Below are 18,930 nucleotides of genomic sequence, written 5' to 3'. Positions count from 1 at the left end.
ACAGAACTGTTCACTGTGGTGGTTATACGACTCTGTGCACTTATGAAAACTCATAGAACTAACTGTACAGAAGAAAAGTGAATTTTACTGAATGCAAATTTGAAAAGATGACAAAAAGATAACTGAACCAATAAAGATGCTTCTCCAACGGGGTTGCTGGGCGTTTGCATAGTCAACACTAGAGTAACAACCAAAACTACTTCTTTATATTTCTAACTCGCTGCTTCTAGATTTACAGCTGCTGAATAGACATACAAGAAATGGAACCAACCAAATTTAATGCCAACTCTTAAAAATGGTGAAACAGAAGTTGGACAAAATCCCGGGCTCTAATTGGAATGCTGATGTGGTTAGAGTTGAAAACAGGCAGGAGATGGGAATCAGAGGACGAATCCATATAGACTTCTACACAGTGACTTCACCAATAAGAGAACTCGAAAACCTCTTTGTCTTCCCTGCTCACCCATTTTCTCTTCTACCGGAGCCCCCCTTCCCTGCCCTACCAACTCTAAACTTTCTCACACCGAGTTTCACACAGATCTAGTTGTTTCTTGGTTATTTGTTTCGGGCACATTGCCAGCTGGCTTGATCTGCTTACTGCTACAGAAAACAAACCTCTCCTCCATTTCTCATGTGTTACCAGCCTAACAAATAAACTACTGTCTAAGTTTTACACTGATTCCTGCAAACAACCCAGCCCTTTCCACTCGGAATGCTTTCTGCAGGCTGGGATTTTTAAAAAGATGAAATATAACTGACAGGCAGCAGTGGGGTCCTCAGAGCTGGCAAAGGGTATTTTTAGCTGCTAGGTTTTCATTAATTACACTGGCTGCTTTTGGCTGTGGCTCTTGGTTTCTGCTGTCTTGCCGAGGAGAGCGTGTGGCTTGGAAGTATAATTAAATCTGTCTGAAGGGTCCCAGCTCCGGTGCTCATGGATTTCATCATCACGTCTTTGTCTTTAGGATGTTCTGAATTTTAGATGTGTTTGTGGTGGGATACAGGGAGAGAACGGTTTTCCTCCCCTCTGCACAGCTTGAGTTCTCTTCTGCCTTTGCCTGGGAGATTGGCTTAAGCTTTGTAGCTTCTCTCCCACCTTGTTTTAAGGGCGTGATTATCCATGCACAAAAAGCAGAGGGTTTTTTTTTTTTCATATTCTTTTCCATTATGGTTTATTATAGGATACTGAATATAGTTCCCTGTGCTCTACAGTAGGACCTTGTTGTTTATCCACCCTATGCATACTAGTTTCCATCTGCTAATCCCAAACTCCCAATCCTTCCCTCCCCCACCCTCCCTCCCCCTTGGCAACCACAAGTCTGTTCTCTGTGTCTGTGAGTCTGTTTCTGTTTTGTGGATAGGTTCACTTGTGGCATATTTTAGATTCCGCATGTAAGTGATATCATATGGTATTTGTCTTTCTCTTTCTGACTTACTTCACCCAGTATGAAAATCTCTGGGTCCATCCATGTTGCTGCAAATGGCATTATTTCATTCTTTTTTATGGCTGAGTAATATTCCATTGTGTATATGTACCACATCTTCTTTATCCATTCATCTTTCAATGGATGTTTTGGTTGCTTCCATGTCTTGGCTATTGTAAATAGTGCTGCTGTGAACATTGGGGTGCATGCATATTTTCGAATTAGAGTTTTCTCCAGATATATACCTAGGAGTGAAATTGCTGGAACATATGGCAACTCTATTTTTAGTATAAAACGTAGAGCTTTTAAGGCTCCAGTATCCCTCTTTCTGAATGGGAGTTGGGCGTATAGATTTGTTCTGGTGATGTCATGGGATAAAACTAGGAACTTGTTGTGGAGGCTTCTAATCAGGAAGCGCCCTGAAAGGCTGTGACATGCACTGATCTCCCTGTCACAAGGGGCATTCAAGTGGATGGCCACTTGCTGAGGATCCCTGAAAGAAGTTTTATGCATTCCAAAGGGGTCGGTGCTTTCGAAGTTTCCCCAAGCCCAAAAGTCTGTGAGTCCACATGACTGCCTCCCTTGAAAAGTAAGGCACTGATTCAGGAAGGGTGTAGAATTAACCCTTTCTGGAAATTAGTTAACACAGTACTGGGCTGGATAACTTCTGTCTGTCCCTTCAGCTCTACTTTCCACTCTTCTAGGTTCTTCTGTGTTCCCGGAGGCTGACAAATATGAGTTACATCCACAGGTTTCTGAGCTCTCTGGTTTCCAGGTGAGTCTAGCGGCTAGGGAACCCAGGAAGGGGATCAAAGGAGAGTGAGGTTGGGGTTTTATTTCCCCCACTCTCCCACTATGGATGTGATACACAATGGATGTGTTCCTTGGACAAAGGTAGCTCACCTCTCTCTTTCTCTCTCTCTGTTCTTTCCACTTCCTCATCATGTCCTTTCAGGCTTAAGGATAGTTCTCCTGTCACTTCCCTGAGGTCCTGCCCTACCTCCTACAGTTTTTCTACACCTGCCTACACCTTTGCAGACCGTCCCTCTGCTGGCTCTCCTCCAGGGACACAATTTGAATAGGTCACTTCTTTGCTGGCAAGACCCCAAATGACACAAATATTAAACACGTACTGTGTGCAATGGAGATGATCACACAGTCTTGCCCTCACGTGCTTTCCAGGGTAGTTATGGAGATAAAGTGAAGATATTGGGGGAAAAACAGACCCATTTTTATTGCGGTGCTTGTTCCTCTGTGAGCTCTTGTAACCCTGGGAGACGAGAACCGTGCTGAGATACGTGAGCTAACAAGACCAAACTCCACTCAGAACAAAACCAACCGATTCTTACATGAATCCAATCAAACAAATGTCTTAGTTTTTGACTTACTGACAAACCAGACTGACCGAATGTTCCTTCTGGACTAGTTGTTTTGACGCGGTGTTCAGACATGGCCTCTGACAGCATCTGTGTAATGACAAGGTTAACTGTGGTAGAGCAACACACAAGGGGGACTGGTGGTTTCTGGCAGCCGCAGGGTGAGTGACCTGGGAGGGTGGGGGTCAGAACACACATGGTGGGGCTGGATCCTGGCATAAGGTAAGGATACTGCCCTGCAGGACCCCGCAGCTGCCTGATCACAAAGCGGAACGAGGCTGTATTCCCTGAGGAGGGAAGCACCTGCAGAAGCGTTAACAGGAACAGGAAGTCAGGGCTCCTTCTGGGAAGAGTGCATCGGGGAAGAAAGATGTCCTCGTGTCTTCGTGAGACAAGCGACGCAGCACAGAGGTGTCCCACTAACGCCCCGCTTCGCAGAATTGGGCAAAGTGCTTTGTACGTAGTCTGTGCACAGAAACTCCTGCGTGGATGGCTTTGATTTTTCTGTCCAGCCCTTTCACTTTTCCTCTAGACTAAAATCTATATCAAGTCAGGGGTTATGCCACATGTGTTTACTTTTCTTTTTTTAAGTCTCCAGGTCTTAACACAGTTTCTGATACAGAGAAGGTGTTTAATAAATAATTGTGGAATGAAGGAAAAATTGATATGCCTTCCTTCACCTGTGAGGTCACATTCCTCTTCCTAGTCAAACTGCACAATTCTGACACCCCTTCCCTCATCTGAATATTTCTAAGGAGTTTCTGGGATGAGTCTGAGAATCCTAGAGGTGTTCACTGGCAAGAGGGGTCCTTCTTTGTTTGTTTAAAATGTGTTTTATTATTAAAATAATACGTGTTCATTAGAGAAAACTAAAATGTGGAAAATACAGAAAGGCACATATAAGAAATTGCAAATCACTTGTGATATTACCACGAGAAATAACCAGAATAAAATATTGATGTCTATTTTTTTCATATATACGTTTTAGATAGACTCAGAAGACCTACCAGGAGTTATAGGAGAAGGTGGACCCACGAGAGAGAAAGAGCCTGGGTCTCTGATGAAGCCCCCCGAAAGTTAATCTTTATGCGAATGAGAAAATTATTGAGTTGAGCCACTGAGATTACCTGCTAGGGCAGGTAGTTAGTTACCCTAACTAACACAGTTCCTACACAAATTTCTCCTCCAGCCCTTAAGTATTCTACGAGCTTTGCAGACCAGGAGACAGGGGGAGTGCTAACCTTTTTCAAACCACACTTGCCTTACATCTGCTAACTCCAAAAGGCCACCCTGAGTTCTCCCCAGGAAAAGAAAGTGTGACTGGATGGTTCCACTACTACAAAGCTTCTGGCAAAGACTACATGGAAATGTTTTTTTTTTTTTTAAGTTTCATCAAACTGGAACCTCACAGCAAATGAATCAAGGTACAAAGGTTCAGTGCTGGAAACACTTGCTGTTGGGCAAAACTGTATGATATAGTGAAAAGCATTTTTGGACCAAGAGAGATACTACCTGTTTCTAGCCCTTATGGTTCTGCCCTAACAAGCTGTGGAAGCTTGGACCCCTCTCTTGCTCTCTCCAGCCTTCATGGGGGTATTGAAAGGATCAAGCAAGACAAAATACTTCAAAATAGGTTCAGGTTTTATCAACTGTAATGGGAGAGGTAATGTGATTTAACAAACCTTTAGCAGGATTCGTTAGAGAGGGTTGGTTTAAATGAGAGAAAACGTAGCCTCTGCCCTCGTGTCTTCTGGTCTACTGGAGGGAATAGATCACTGAATAACAAACAAGCCCTAATAGGACCAAATGACAGCAAACTATCAGCAATGTGATCTGGGTGTGTAAAAGAAGTGATTAACTTTGACCCTGAGAGTGAGAAAGCCTCCAATAGTGTTCTGAATGTTCCTAAGAAAAAGGGCAAAATTTCTTAACATAACTTACAAGGTCATGTATGATTTGTGCTCTTACCCACCACTTCTTTGGCTTCATCTCTTGCCGCTCCATAAACAATATTCTACGCTCCAGCCATAGCCTCCAATTTTGAATTCTTAAACTTGCCATATTTTCTCCTTCAAGTCTTTGGATCCTCCTTTATCACCTCTCCTTCTATTACAAAATATGTACATATCTTTCATGCTTTAGCGCATAAGTTATCTCCTCCAGGAAGCCTTCTTTGCTTGCCTCAGTCCAGGTTAGATACGCATTGTACCAATTTGCATACTACTGGCTATAAGTAACAGATAATGAAATATGACGGTATTATCACATAACTGGATGTCACATATCTGGAGATATACAGATCCAAGATTAGTTCTGTGCGATGATAATGTCGAGAAATGGATTCAACTTTTCCATGATTCTCTTAGCTTTTGCCTCATGGTTATAAGATAGCTGCTGCAGCTCCAAATCATGCCCTCTCACAAAACAACCGAGAGCAGGAAGGGAAGAAGACACCCTTCTGTGATGATCTTACTCTTCAAGGAAAATCCTTCCCAGAAGTCCTTTGAAGGCTTTGCCTTAAATCTCCCTGGTCAGAAGGGGCCCATATATACATGTCCTAGCTGCAAGAGAGGCTGGAAAGTGAACGTCTGGCATTTTCAGGGAAAGAGTCTCTTCAAGCATGGAAGAAATGCAAAGGGCATGACTATTGGGTAAGCCAACAATAGCACCTCTCTTTGGACTTCCACAGCTCCCAGTTTCCCCACGGGCCATCATTATATTGTATGTAATTGCTTACTTGACTACTAGCCTATAATCTTTGTTAGGGAAGGGCAAATTTTATCAAATGAATGAGAAAGAAACATAGCATTATTATTACCAATACTTCTAATAACAAAACAACACATTGAAATCACTTCAGCCTGTGAATAGCTGTTTTAGTAACTCTTTACTGACCAGTGGCTCCATGGTGAAATCCTAACAGGTTAAGACCTCAATCTTAAGGTCTATAAGTTATGAAAAAAACAAAAACAAAACAAAACACAATTCCCAAGTCTCTACCAGGTGGTTAGATGGGGTGGGGACAGCGAAAGCATAGAACTTGAGAGCTGGTGGGAGCGGAGAGACCTGAACTGACCGAGGGGAGACAAAACAGGAGTGTGTATCATTTGGGGTTCTACTGGATGTAAGAAACAGAAAATCCAAGTTAGTTTACATAAAAGGAACATTTATTCTCTCAACAGCAAGATGTCTCAAGACAAGGCAGCTCCAGGGTTAATTCTGCTTTGTTATCCATAGCTTGGCTTTCCCTAGGGTTGCAAGATGGCCATCATAGTTCCAAGCTCTATATCCGGAATGTCCACAGAAGGACATATTTCCCCCTATGCCTCTCCTTCAGGGAAAAGATACCTTTACCAGCAGCTTCCCAGCAGACTTAATTTTTCATTAGGCAGCACTGGGTTACATGCTCTTCCATAAACCAATCACTGGTATGGCCAATGAGATGATCACAATTGAATGAAACCAAGTAAGATTTATCTTTTTTACATGTGTACACCCCAACATAAGTACGGGCTCTTCTTCAAGGTAAAAAGGAGGAATTGGAATGGCTGCTGGACATGCAACTAATGACATCTGTTATAAATGGCTACCTTGCAAATTCCAACTTTGGAAGGAATAAGTCTTACAAGGCTGAGTCTCAACTCACACCTGGCACTGTAAAACCCTTCACATAAAAGAACAGCTTGGGTCACAACGTGTGTCAGCTGGTTTCTTCTGCTGCAGTCTCATACAGAGATTCATATCATTACTTTAGAATTCCTAGGACATAAATACAGGGTAATTTATTACATTCACACCCTCTAGGTTACTTCTTTGCAGAAGGGATTGTTTAGTCATTTCTAAACACTGGGAGTTATGTGCCGTGAATTATTCCAGAAAAGTAAGACACTGGTACTCACTTTCTACTCTTACGGTTTAAGTTTGGGCCCTGGCCTCCTGCTTCATTGGGATCTAAACAGCAACTCCATTTCTATCTCATTTTTCAGAGGAAGACTTCCTTGTTCCAGATTTGGAACTTGCTTTGCTTTGTCCCAAATTGTGAGGCAACACCTTCATTAAAAGTTTTTAAATTGAGGGACTTCCCTGGTGGCGCAGTGGTTAAGAATCCTGCCAATGCAGGGGACATGGGTTCTAGCCCTGGCCCGGGAAGATCCCACATGCCGCGGAGCAACTAAGCCCGGGCACAACTACTGAGCCTGTGCTCTAGAGACCGCAAGCCACAGCTACCGAGCCCGCGCGCCTAGAGCCCGTGCTCCACAAGAGAAGCCCGCACACCGCAACAAAGAGTAGCCCCTGCTCACCGCAACTCGAGAAAGCCCACATGCAGCAACGAAGACCCAATGCAGCCAAACATAAATAAATAAATAAATAAATTTAAAAAAAATTTCTAAAACTGAGAGGTGTTTTCCCACCAGGTGGGAGCAAACCGGTTTCAGGGTCTTGGTCCAGTTGGTCTGGAGGGACAGCTGGTGTTGTTTATCTTCCATTACCAAGGCATGGCTCAGCTCAGGCCAGGAGCTACTTCTAAGCCAGGACTTTACACATGAATGGACACCGAGTTATTCTTCTGCCTGGTTGACTGGGTCCTTTTCATTAGATGTTTTGAGATTCTAAGTCAGAGGTCAGCAAACCACAGCCAAAATCTGGGGCCAAATCTGGCCCACTACTTGTTTCTGTAAATAAAGTTTTATTGGGACACAGCCACACTCATTCAGTTACACATTGTCTATGGCTGCTTTTGAGTTACAATGGCAGAACTGAGTAGTTGTGATAGAGACCCTATGGCCGCAAAATATTTACTATCAGGCCCTTTCTGTAAAGGGCCTTTCTGTAAAGGGCCTGATAGTAAATATTTTGCTGCCCTTTGTCTTAGGGGAAAAGAGCAAGTGAGAAGCAAAATGTCTATCAGGAAGATAAATGCCCAAATACACATAAATAACTCCTGAACAAAAGGTGCAGAGAAATTAGAATGGATTCAGATGGTTTGGAACTGGCCACAGTGGGTCACGCCAGGCCTTACTGGGACTCTCTCCAGCCCCTGATATATATGGGCACTTCCCAGGGAGCTGAAGCAGTGCCACATCTCCCTGGGAAGAAACATTTCACTTCACAAGTGTTTGTGTTCCCAAATGAGAAACCTGGAGGTGGTTTTCTAAACCGTCCAGTTTAACTGCTCCAGGCAGGGGTGTTTTGCAATCTGACACACACATCCATCAGAGCTGTTCCTATGGAGCCCCTGCACTGGCTGTAAAACACACACAGACAGACCTCCTTGGTTTTCAAACAGGAGCCCAAGAAAGACCACAGCAGAAACCTGTTTATACAGTTCAGATTTTCTTAGTAACATAAGGCGGCCGTTGGACAAGACTTCGTCGCTAACTGTAAGAATTGATTTCTGCTATAATTTAAGGCAGAGTCAGCTGCTTAGGGTTCTGGCTTCTTACCTTTTCTTAGCCCCAAATCAAGAAATAAAGTCATGGAAGATAATAAGTATGAAGCACACTTATTTTAGACTTCACATTAGGTACTTCATGTATACTGTCAATATCTCAATCTTTAAAATGATACTGTGGAAAGGGTATGATTACTACATTATCTCCTTTTTATAGATGTGGAAGGTGTGGTCCAGCATAACGTTTTCCAAACCTGGAAAGGTTGTTGAAACACAGATTGCTGGTCCCCGTCCCTAGAGCTTCCTATTCAGTCAGCCTGGGGTGGGGCCTGAGATGTGCATTTCTAACGAGTCCCCAGATGGTGCTGAGGCTGCTGGCCAGGACCACACTGCGATGACACTGGCCAAGCGTTGAAGTGAACAGCCAAGTGTCGTGATCATCGTGGCAGGGCCAGCTCTCAAACCCGGATTTGAATGCGTGATTCTTTATCCATGCTTTTAATCATTTCTGATAAACTACCTCCCATGAGCTCCAAAAAGAAGTGAGTGAAAAACATTCAAACACACACTCAGAAAATCCTATCAAAAATTCAATGGATGCTATTTCCCACATGACTCAAGTCTTTCTCATTCGGGGTCTTGCATTTTGGGCCATTTGGGGAACGGATGTTTGCATACTACACAGCCACACAGCCATATAAATGATCTAATTGGCACAATCCTTTGGCCTAGAATAGTGGATCCCTCAAAATTATCAGTTCTAAGAAGTCTTACCCAAATAACCTCACCTCCATGCCTTTTTAATACACTTTCAGGGCTTGAGAAAGAGGTTTTCGCCACACGTTCTTGCTGCAATAGTCTCAGCTCTATACATCTTACCTTGGCTTTCCATACAGAATAGAAATTGCTTAAAGGGATTAGTTTTTCCTGTCCTGATATCCTAATGTTGTATTGCACCTCAGTATACAATATTCAAGGTTCAATACCATGTAGTATGGCATAGTGTTTGAGATATATGGCATAGTATGGCATAGTGTTTGAGAATGTGGGTTTTCCCTTCAAATTTTGTGTTTGTGTACTATCATTGTTCCTCACTCTGTGACCCTGCTTAAGTTCCTAAATTGTCTGTTTCTCTATTAATGAAATGGAGATCAAAATACTCCCATAAAGTTGCTCTGAGTATTAAATGTCTAGCACTCAGCCGTGGCATATGGAGAGACCTCAAAAATGCTAGTTATAAATTATTATATACATAACTATATCTCATAATTATGTATTAATATTAACAAATACATGATTAATATTATTAATCACATTACTAATATATTAATTATGTAGCATAATCATTAATTATAAATTGCAATATCAATAAAGCTATAATAATTATATAATTATTATAAGGCATACTATGTAATATACAATGATATATATTTATGTAATTATAAATTATTATGTAAAGCTCTAGAGAATGGGTTAACTAAATGCATTTTTTTTTTTTTTAATTTTACTTATTTATTTTTGGCTGTGTTGGGTCTTCGTTTCTGTGCGAGGGCTCTCTCCAGTTGTGGCAAGTGGGGGCCACTCTTCATCGCGGTGCGCGGGCCTCTCACCATCGCGGCCTCTCTCGTTGCGGAGCACAGGCTCCAGACGCGCAGGCTCAGTAATTGTGGCTCACGGGCCCAGCCGCTCCGCGGCACGTGGGATCCTCCCAGACCAGGGCTCGAACCCGTGTCCCCTGCATTGGCAGGCGGACTCCCAACCACTGCGCCACCAGGGAAGCCCCTAAATGCATCTTTTAATTTAGTGTTTTAGCAGAAGAAACACATAGCAGCCCTGGATGTATTAGTCAACATACGTTAACTACTGGCAAGGATGTCATGAACAAGGTTCCAGGCTCATTAGTCCTTACTCCTTTGCTCAGATCATTTTCCTTCTGGAACAACCTCTTTTTCACTCTTTGCCTCTCCTGTCTTCAAGTCTCTGCTTTGCTTGCTATGAGACCTTCTCTGACCACAGCCATACCCTCGTCTCCCTGAACCCACTACCTTTCGGATAAATCATACAAATGAATTTATCCTCTTCCCTAGTTTTTGCTGTGTACCGTCTTGTCCTCTGGCCAGAATATAAACTCATTGAGAGCAATTTTTCATGTCTGACTTGTTCTGTACCTGCCACGCTGCTTGATAAATACTTGAATATAAGCAGGGAGAAATACAATCAGTTTAAATGTATTCTTTGAAAAGCAGCAGAGAGTCTACACGGTGACGCAAAACATGTTAAGTCCGTGCAGAATAATCACTAGTCCTATTTTACAAAATAACATTGCATTCAAACAGTGCGAGTACAAAGCGTGTTTAGGCTGTACAGCTCCAAACAGGTTAAAGAGAGAAATAATGAGGTCATTCTCCTGCCCACAGCAACTACACAATTTGGCACACGCTGGAGACGGGTGGGATAAACATTTCTTAACGCAGATCTTAAAAGGGTCTGTAATCCTCAACTCACCTCCCCTTTAACAGAGTTATTCTGTTTTGACATTAGGCTAGATTAAAACGTCACATCAATTTAGCAGCTGAACTTTGGCTATGGTAGCGATGGTCGTTAGGGACAGGCTCTAGAAACCACACTGAATTTGAAAACTCTCCTTAGACAAGGTTTTATATTTTCATTCTAACGCATGACTCTCCAGCTACAGAATTTTCAGCTAACTTGGAAGAGTGATGTTGAGAAAGGAGACTGAACACCTGGTGGGTGGTAGGATGATGGGCCACATGGTGACTTCACTCTGATTCACTTGAATCCGGGTCTGATCCATTTTGACTTCTTTACTAATAGCTGCAGGAGAGAGAAGTTCCACTTTATGTGACAGTGACAAGCAGGGCGGTGCTTCTCAAACTTTAATGTGTACACGAATCACACAGGGATACAGTTAAAATGTAGATTCTGATTCAGCAAGTCTCAGGGAACCTGTGACTCTGCATTTCTAACATCTGAGCTCATGCCGATTCTCCTGGTCCAAGTACCACATCTTGAGCAGCAAGTAGGTAGAGGATGGTGGGCTAGTTAACGAATGGCTGCAGAGACCAACCAGCCTGGGTGTGACAGTGATGCACGTGCACTGTTCCAAAGGCGACAGAAACCAGGGCCTTCTAGAAATGAAGACCAGAGAAGGAATTCAGTCAACTTTATAACAAGAATACTGCTCAGTGTCTCTTGTCAGACACATCAGAGTCACCATGGAATTCACCACTGAATTCACCATTCACCAAGGAAAGAATACACTTTCCTTTCTAAATCTGCAAAGCAGTAACTCCTGAAAAGTTGCTAGTTAAAAGGATGGAAAATGAGTGTGATTAGAGGTAGTCATACGTTCTAGAGACAGCCTGGGTCTGACTCGCAGCTCTGGCACTCACTCATTAGCTGTGACTTTTGGGAAAGTCACCTTCTCTTGCTAAGCCTCAGTTTCCACAATTGGAAAGTAGGAACAATACTCACAGGGCTGTTGTAAGGATCAAAGAGAGCACACATGTGGAGCACTTCATTCTATGCATGGCCCATACTAGTCGATACACTGTAGCTTTTATTTTTTTTATTAGGAAATTAATCAGCCAAGAATGATGGAGAACTTGCTCAGTGAACACCTTTGAGGTGTTCCTAGGGAAAAGAAAAAGGAAAAGAAGAGGAGGAAAAGGACAAGGAGACGCAATCACAGTTCTTAAGAAAATTCCAAAATATACCTGGAGAGGCAAATGCATACACATGTGGAATGACTTAATATTTCCACAGTTACACGCCAAGAAGCATTGCAAGTAGAATTACATAGAACACACAAACCATTGGGAGAAAGCACATGTTTAAAATGATATCACTGGAGACAGGAAAACTGGAGGAGTCCCTAGACAAAGTCAGGGCTGTATAAACTTTTGAAAAATGTTTCACATCTTTAGCAGGATATTGACATGAGCTGCTATCATATGGAAACTATTTTTTTTAGAAACACCTGGCAAGACTAATTTGGAGGACTGATTTTTTTTTTTTTTCACACAGATTGAACACACAACAAAATACAAGGTGTGTCTGAGATGAAAGCCCGATCAGAGATTAGATCACTAAAGATAAATGATGGTAACTGCCATATTATTTCTGATTATGGTCTGAATGGGCCTGTTGGGTCATGAGCCACCATTTGCAAAGAACCCAGACAAATTCTTGTAAAGCTCACAATAGTCTGAAGACTCTCTGTTTTGATATTTTTCTCTTAAAGGCAACTCTACAAAAGAAAAATAAGAGAAGCTCATTATTTTCATAGAATTCCTCCATTATTTATTTTGTGATTAAATGTGACCATTTTCCTGGTCACACAGGCCAGCCTGCTTCCTGTAACAATGAGACAGACTCAGGCTCTTGAGGAAGATAGAAATAGGAGTCTTCAGGGAAGGAGTGCTGTAGACTGATTACTCTAATGGCTGTGCCTGAGTCTGTAGATATACATGATCATTCTTCCCCGGAGAAAATAGCATGAGAAGAATCACACTTCTAGATGACTCTCAATTTGATTCCATCTACTAGATGGGACCATTCCATGCTACTTCAGTTAAGTTTTTCAGGATTAGTGGTTTAGAGCCATTGTTTTAGTTTTATTAAGGAAAATGTTAAATTTCATCTTAACAATACTTTCACTACCTCTTCTTTCTCTTTCTGTTTAAGGTCCTATCCTTAGCTTCTCTCTTTTCCCTCTTCATTTGGCAACTGCCTAGAGCTTCACCTGGATATTCAACAGGCACCGCCAACTTAGCGAAGCTCAACCAGCACGTATTGACTGAGAGTCTACTGGGTGGTGAACTGGCTCAGATGACTTTGGGGTCCCTGCCCTCAAAGAGCTGATTTTTAAAAAAGCAGATAAAAAATAGGTCATTTCAAAACAATATGGTAGCTACTAGGTTAGAGTTACACCCAGGAAGCCATGGGCAGCATGGAGGAGGGCATCTGTCTTGAAAAGGATGAAATTTAGTGGAGGAGATGGTATCTGAACTTAGTCCTGAACAAGGAAGAGTTATAATTGCAACAACTTTTATAGCTCCTATGCACCTTAGCTTCCTCATGTGTACAAAGATGATGATAATAATCATCTACCTTTAGGTCGTGGTAGGGATATATAAGTTAATATATGCATATAAATAATTTGACCAATACCCAGCATATAGTTTAAATAATTGACTGAGTCATACAGTGAGCGAGTGGTGGAGCTGGGGGTTGAATCAGGTGGTGGGGCTCCTGAACCCATGCTCTGAATCACAATGCTATCCTGTAACGTTGAGGAGAGATAAGGAACCATATGGCAGGCAGAGGGGAGAGTACGGCTAAGGCATGGTTGGGTGAAATAGCACAGATAGAGCTGGAGACACAGAGTCCCAACTTCCTAGAGTGTGAAGTTCAAGGCGGAGGGTGTCAGGGGAGGAGGCTGGAGCATTAGGAGGGACTGAGACACAGAGGGACTCATACTCACGCTAAGGAGGTTGACCTACATCATGTGGGCAATGGGTTCCAAGCAGAGGGTGCAGGAGGGGTGTGCGTTGGTGCAGGGACAGGCAGATGTCCAGTTTTGAGGGATCACTCTTGCAGGGGTAAGAAGGACGAGGCTGTGGGCAGAAAAGCCCAAAATAGCATGACCTGTTAGACTGCAATTGCATCCGACTAAACAGGAGATAAAGACACTGCACTGGAGCAGCGGAAGTGAGATGGAGAACAGGGGCCGGCTTTAACAAATATGAAGGCTGACTGGCAGGGCTTCCTGGCTGTGGAAGCAGCCTTGGAGATGGCCCCTGATGATGCCTGCCTCCTGATATTCATGCTCTTGCGTAGTTTTCCTCTCACATCGTGCGAGGGGTGGTCAGGATGACCAACAGCACATGGTAGAAGTGATGATAGATCACTCCCAAGATTAGGTTACAAGAGACTGTGCTTTCCGTCTCGAGCTCTATCTCTTGGATCACTCGCTGCGGGGAAAACCAGCTGCCATGTTGGGAGCTGCCCTAAGGAGACGCCCACGTGGCAGGAGACTAAAGCCTCCAGCCAACAGCCAGCAAGAAACTGAGGCCTGCCAACAACATGAGGGAGCTGGGAAGTGGGTTCTCCAGTTCTAGTTGAGCCTTGAGACGCCTGCACCCCTGGCAACAGCTTGACTGCTGCCTCATGAAAGACCCTGAGTCAGAACTACTGTGCTAAGTCTTGACTGGATGCCTGACCATCAGAAATTGTGTGATATGATAAATGGTGGTTATTTTATGCTGCTTAAACTTGGGGGTAATTTGTTAGGCAGCTGTAGCTAACTGGTACAATAACTTAAGGAATGGTAGAAAGTGGGAGATGTCTGTGATGGCATCAGGCTTGGGTAGGTGAGTGGATAGTAATATCGATAACTGAACCAGGCTCAGAGCTCACAGTCTCCCTCCTCTGATGGGCCTGACTTCCCCATCCTATTAAAGGTACCACTATTCTCCCACTGACCCAGGCTCATAACCGCAGAGCCACCAGTGTCTGTTACGTAAGTGATATCCAGGTCTGAAGATACCACTGTCCAACGGTTTCGACTTCTGTCTCTCCCATTGTCCACCACTCCAACTGGACTTCACTTCTTCATTACTTTTCACCACATCTTAGCTGTAAAACTGCAAAAGCTTCTTAACTGAATCTCCTTGCCCTGGGTTTCTCCTTGCTTTGTACTGATAAGAGTTGATCTTCCTAAAGTACCATCTATCACTGCCTTACCAAATAAAGTCTAAGCCTGTGTTCAAATCTCTCCATTTCTTCCCTAATCTCTCAGCTCAGCCTTCTCCCTTCATCTTCCCACCATTTGCCCTGCATCTTACTCAAACTGAAAAAATGGACAAAAGCTTTGCTCCTATTGTTTCTGCCTCTTGCAATGCTCTTTCCTCCTTCTGTTTAATCTTTTAGTTCTGTCATAGCCCACTTTGAAATTCACCTCTTTCATGAAAACTTTTGTGTCTCAATACCTAAACATGACTTAACTTTCCTTTGAGGTCCTCATGCGACTTTTGTATCTCTTTGGGGGCACTTGTATCACCTGTATATGTGTGTTCTTCCCTTTTCTCTCTTACTAGATTTCAAAATCTTCAGCGTTGGGGTTACTTCTTATTCATCTTTGCCTGGCATGTGGAAGACTGCTTAATAAATGTTTGATGAGAGAGTGAATTTATTTTCATGGCTGAGCCTCCCTAAGTTTACCCAAAAACTGAGGCAACTTACCACGATTTGCTATGCTGTTTCTTACCCTCTCTTTGGTCAAAAACTTATCATCCAACTACATAAATAAACTACATGAATAATCAAACGAATGCAATTCACTGTATTTCCCTAAACTCAGTGTCACAGCATTTTACATCAAATAGAAAAAAATAAAACCAATTTAATAGGTTTTTTATAGGTCTAAAAAAATCAGATCTGTTGATACACATGGGTAATGTAGTTTTTCGTGACTCACAGCTGCCAGTTATAGACTGTTTCCCATGTTCCTGGCCTCTGTGGCTGCTGCACAATTCTCATAAATCCTACATTTAATTCCCATATGAATCCTAAGGTACAGGGACTACCATCATTTCCATTTCATGGATGGAGAACTTGAAGCCGAGAGGAATTGAGTAACTCACCTAAAGTTGCACAGCTGGGAAGAGGTGGAGCTGGGATTGGAACTAAGGATCTATGCTCTTAAAGGCTACCCTCTGTACTTTGATTTCTGTAGAGCAGCGACTTGCTTTGTACATGTTTTGGGGGCAGGGTTACATGCTTTTACTTTTCACGAGCATTTGCTCTAGTCAGAGACAGGACCCACAAAAGAAGAGGTGGGTTTCTATCTTCCTGGGCTTGTGCGGTATGTAAGAAGGCTCTTCCCGACATCTCTGGTATATCTCTACGTGTCCACCTTGGTGTGCTTTCCCCAACACAAACTCTCTCCTTCATTTTACTTCTGTCTCTCTCCCAACCTTTCCCAGAGAACAACGTAGTATATCACAAGTCTGGAGCAAGAGTGCGTCTAGAAAGACCCAATGCGGGGACACTTGGAGTCATCTTGCTTTCCTCTCTCTCCAGTAAGAGGTCTGAGGGTCAGTGCGGTGGAGGAGAGAGAGTGAGCAGGGTTCTGGCCCCTGTCTGGCTTTGTCTGGGCAAGCAGCGGCTGGTCTGGCTAGTGCAGCAGCAAACAGCCTTGATCGTTCCTCTCCGTGTTGGCTACTAAGCCCCTTTTCTGTTTATCCCCTCAGGAGCCCAGGCTCTAGGCATGGGCTCTAGGCCGTGGGGCTCGGGGAGAGGAAAAGCAGATGTTCCCGGAACTGTCACTGCCACGGGTACCGGCCATGTTTGTGCTGGTGTTACTGATATGGCCCCGAGATGGCACGAGCTTCAGGCTGCCAAGGACAGCCCCCTGGCTCTAGTTACTGAAGCTGTCACCAACACTTTACACTTCCCCGCAGGCTGCCAGCTCGGGAGAGTTCAAATCGCTGGAAAGAAGCGCCTCCTTCCTCCCAGCGGTGCTGAAGCAAGACAGCTATTTGCAGTGTCTGGGAATCTATCCCAATTCTCACTGTTTTATGGTCCCAACTTTACCCTGTGATGACTGTGCAGGTCTCTTCTTCAGGAGGGAAGTGGAAGAGAAGAGGGCTGGGGTTGCTTCTTTGGCAAATAATTGATGAGGGAGAAGCAATGGCAAGCGTTGATAGTTCTGGAGTGAGCCTGGAAGCCAATCACTTGGCACCTTATTATACACTGACTTGTTTGTTTATTGGCCACCTATGCCAATAGAATGTTAAGCTCCACGAGGGGCAGGGATTCTGTCTAGTTTGTTCATCACTATGTCCCCAAATCACAGCACAGTGACACTCCTGAATGAATATGTGCTGAGTAAATGAATGATTCTCTCCTTATTGAAGAATTTTTAATTTAATTTAATTTAATTTTTTATGTAAAAAGGGTTTTTTATTTGCAGGGGAGTGGGACTCCTGTATCAGTTTCTGCTGTGCAGCAAAGTGAATCAGCCAAACGTATATATATATATATATATCCCCTCTTTTTTGGATTTCCTTCCCATTTAGATCACCACAGAGCACAGAGTAGAGTTCCCTGTGCTACACAGTAGGTTCTCATTTAAAGTAGGTTCTCAATCCCAATCTCCCAATTCATCACATGCCCCCCACCCCGCCTTGGTATCCATACGTTTGTTCTCTACGTCTGTGACTCTATTTCTGCTTTGCAAATAAGATCATAAAAATTAGGAATGCTTCATGAATTTGCGTGTCATCCTTGCACAGGGGCCAGGCTAATCTTCTCTGTATTGTTCCAATTTTAGTATATGTGCTGCTGAGGCGAGCACACTTATTAATGAATCTTTTTTTTTTAATTGAAGTATATAAGTCAGACAAATATCATATGATATCACTTATATGTGGAATCTAAAAAAATGATACAAATGAACTTATTTACAAAGGAGAAATAGACTCACAGACATAGAAAACAAACTTATGGTTACCAAGTTACCAAGGGGAAAGGTGGAGGGGAGGGATAAATTCGGAGGTTGGGATTAACATATACACACTACTGTATATAAAACAGATAATCAACAAGGATTATAGCTCAGGGAACTCTACCTAATACTCTGTAATAATCTATATGGGTAAAGAATCTGAAAAAGAGTGGACATATGTATATGTATAACAATTACTCTGCTGTACACCTGAAACTGATACGTCTATACTCCAATATAAAATAAAAATTAAAAAAAATTGAAGTACAGTTGATTTACAATGTTTCAGGTATACAGCAAAGTGATTCAGTTATGTGTGTGTGTATATATTTCAGATTCTTTTCCATTACAGGTTATTACAAGGTATTGAATATAGTTCACTGCGCTACACAGTAGGTTCTTGTTGTTTATTTTATATATACTAGTGTGTATACGTAAATCCCAAGTTCCTAATTTATCCCTCTCCCTCTTTTCCCTTTGGTAACTGTAACTTTGTTTTCTATGTCTGTGAGTCTATTTCTGATGAATCTTATAAACTAAACATGTAACCAGAAAGCCCTTGACTCCAAATCTACCTGTAAAAGAACCAGAAGTATCGACCTGGCAAACGTATTAAATCACTGACTCAATGATGCACCGTAACTTTCCTCTTTCCTCCTTTCCTCCCTCCTTCCTTGCTCCTTCCTCCCTTTCTTCCTTCACTTGCTCACGTTTTCATTCATCTAATATTCACTGAACACATGAGTAGCAAGTTACTCTGTAGTGTACATTGATAAACTCGCTTGTCTTTGTTCAACCAGTGCATCTGAAAAAAAACCTCTCTGCTGTGTGAAAGATGGAGGTTTATTGGTGCTTGGAGAATTTGTTGAAAAATGGGATTAAAACTAGAGATACAAGTTGAACTAGGCGGTTTATAGCCATGTCCTGAAGATCTCCCAAGGGGAAAAAAATGTCAGAAGGAAAGAGATAATCTTACTGTGATATTTTTATGGTAGGAATATTTCCTGGACTAAGTCACAGATTCGAAACACCCAACACAAGTCCACTGTACTCAAAAGACAAACTAAATTCTTTTTGAACAATAAGAATATGAGGTCAGCCGGTAAAATAAGTAGTTTAGGGTCTGGGGTGACCAAAATAGAGACTATTGGTCCAAAGCAGGAGTCAGCAAACTATGGCCCATTGACTAAGTCTCGCTCATAACCTGTT

The 18,930-nt window shown here is 42.7% G+C and overlaps 1 non-coding gene across 1 annotated transcript; it reads right to left on the bottom strand.

The window, feature by feature from the left end:
• Nucleotides 1-17,464: 17,464 nt before the first annotated feature.
• LOC137774358 (U6 spliceosomal RNA) lies at nt 17,465-17,571 on the bottom strand. The gene has a single exon (XR_011075879.1). It is a non-coding gene; the product is annotated as a U6 spliceosomal RNA (small nuclear RNA).
• Nucleotides 17,572-18,930: the final 1,359 nt, after the last annotated feature.

The sequence above is a fragment of the Eschrichtius robustus genome, chromosome 12 (genome assembly GCF_028021215.1).
Source record: "Eschrichtius robustus isolate mEscRob2 chromosome 12, mEscRob2.pri, whole genome shotgun sequence".
Lineage (NCBI taxonomy): Eukaryota > Metazoa > Chordata > Mammalia > Artiodactyla > Eschrichtiidae > Eschrichtius > Eschrichtius robustus.
This window is presented reverse-complemented; position numbering and strand designations above follow the sequence as displayed.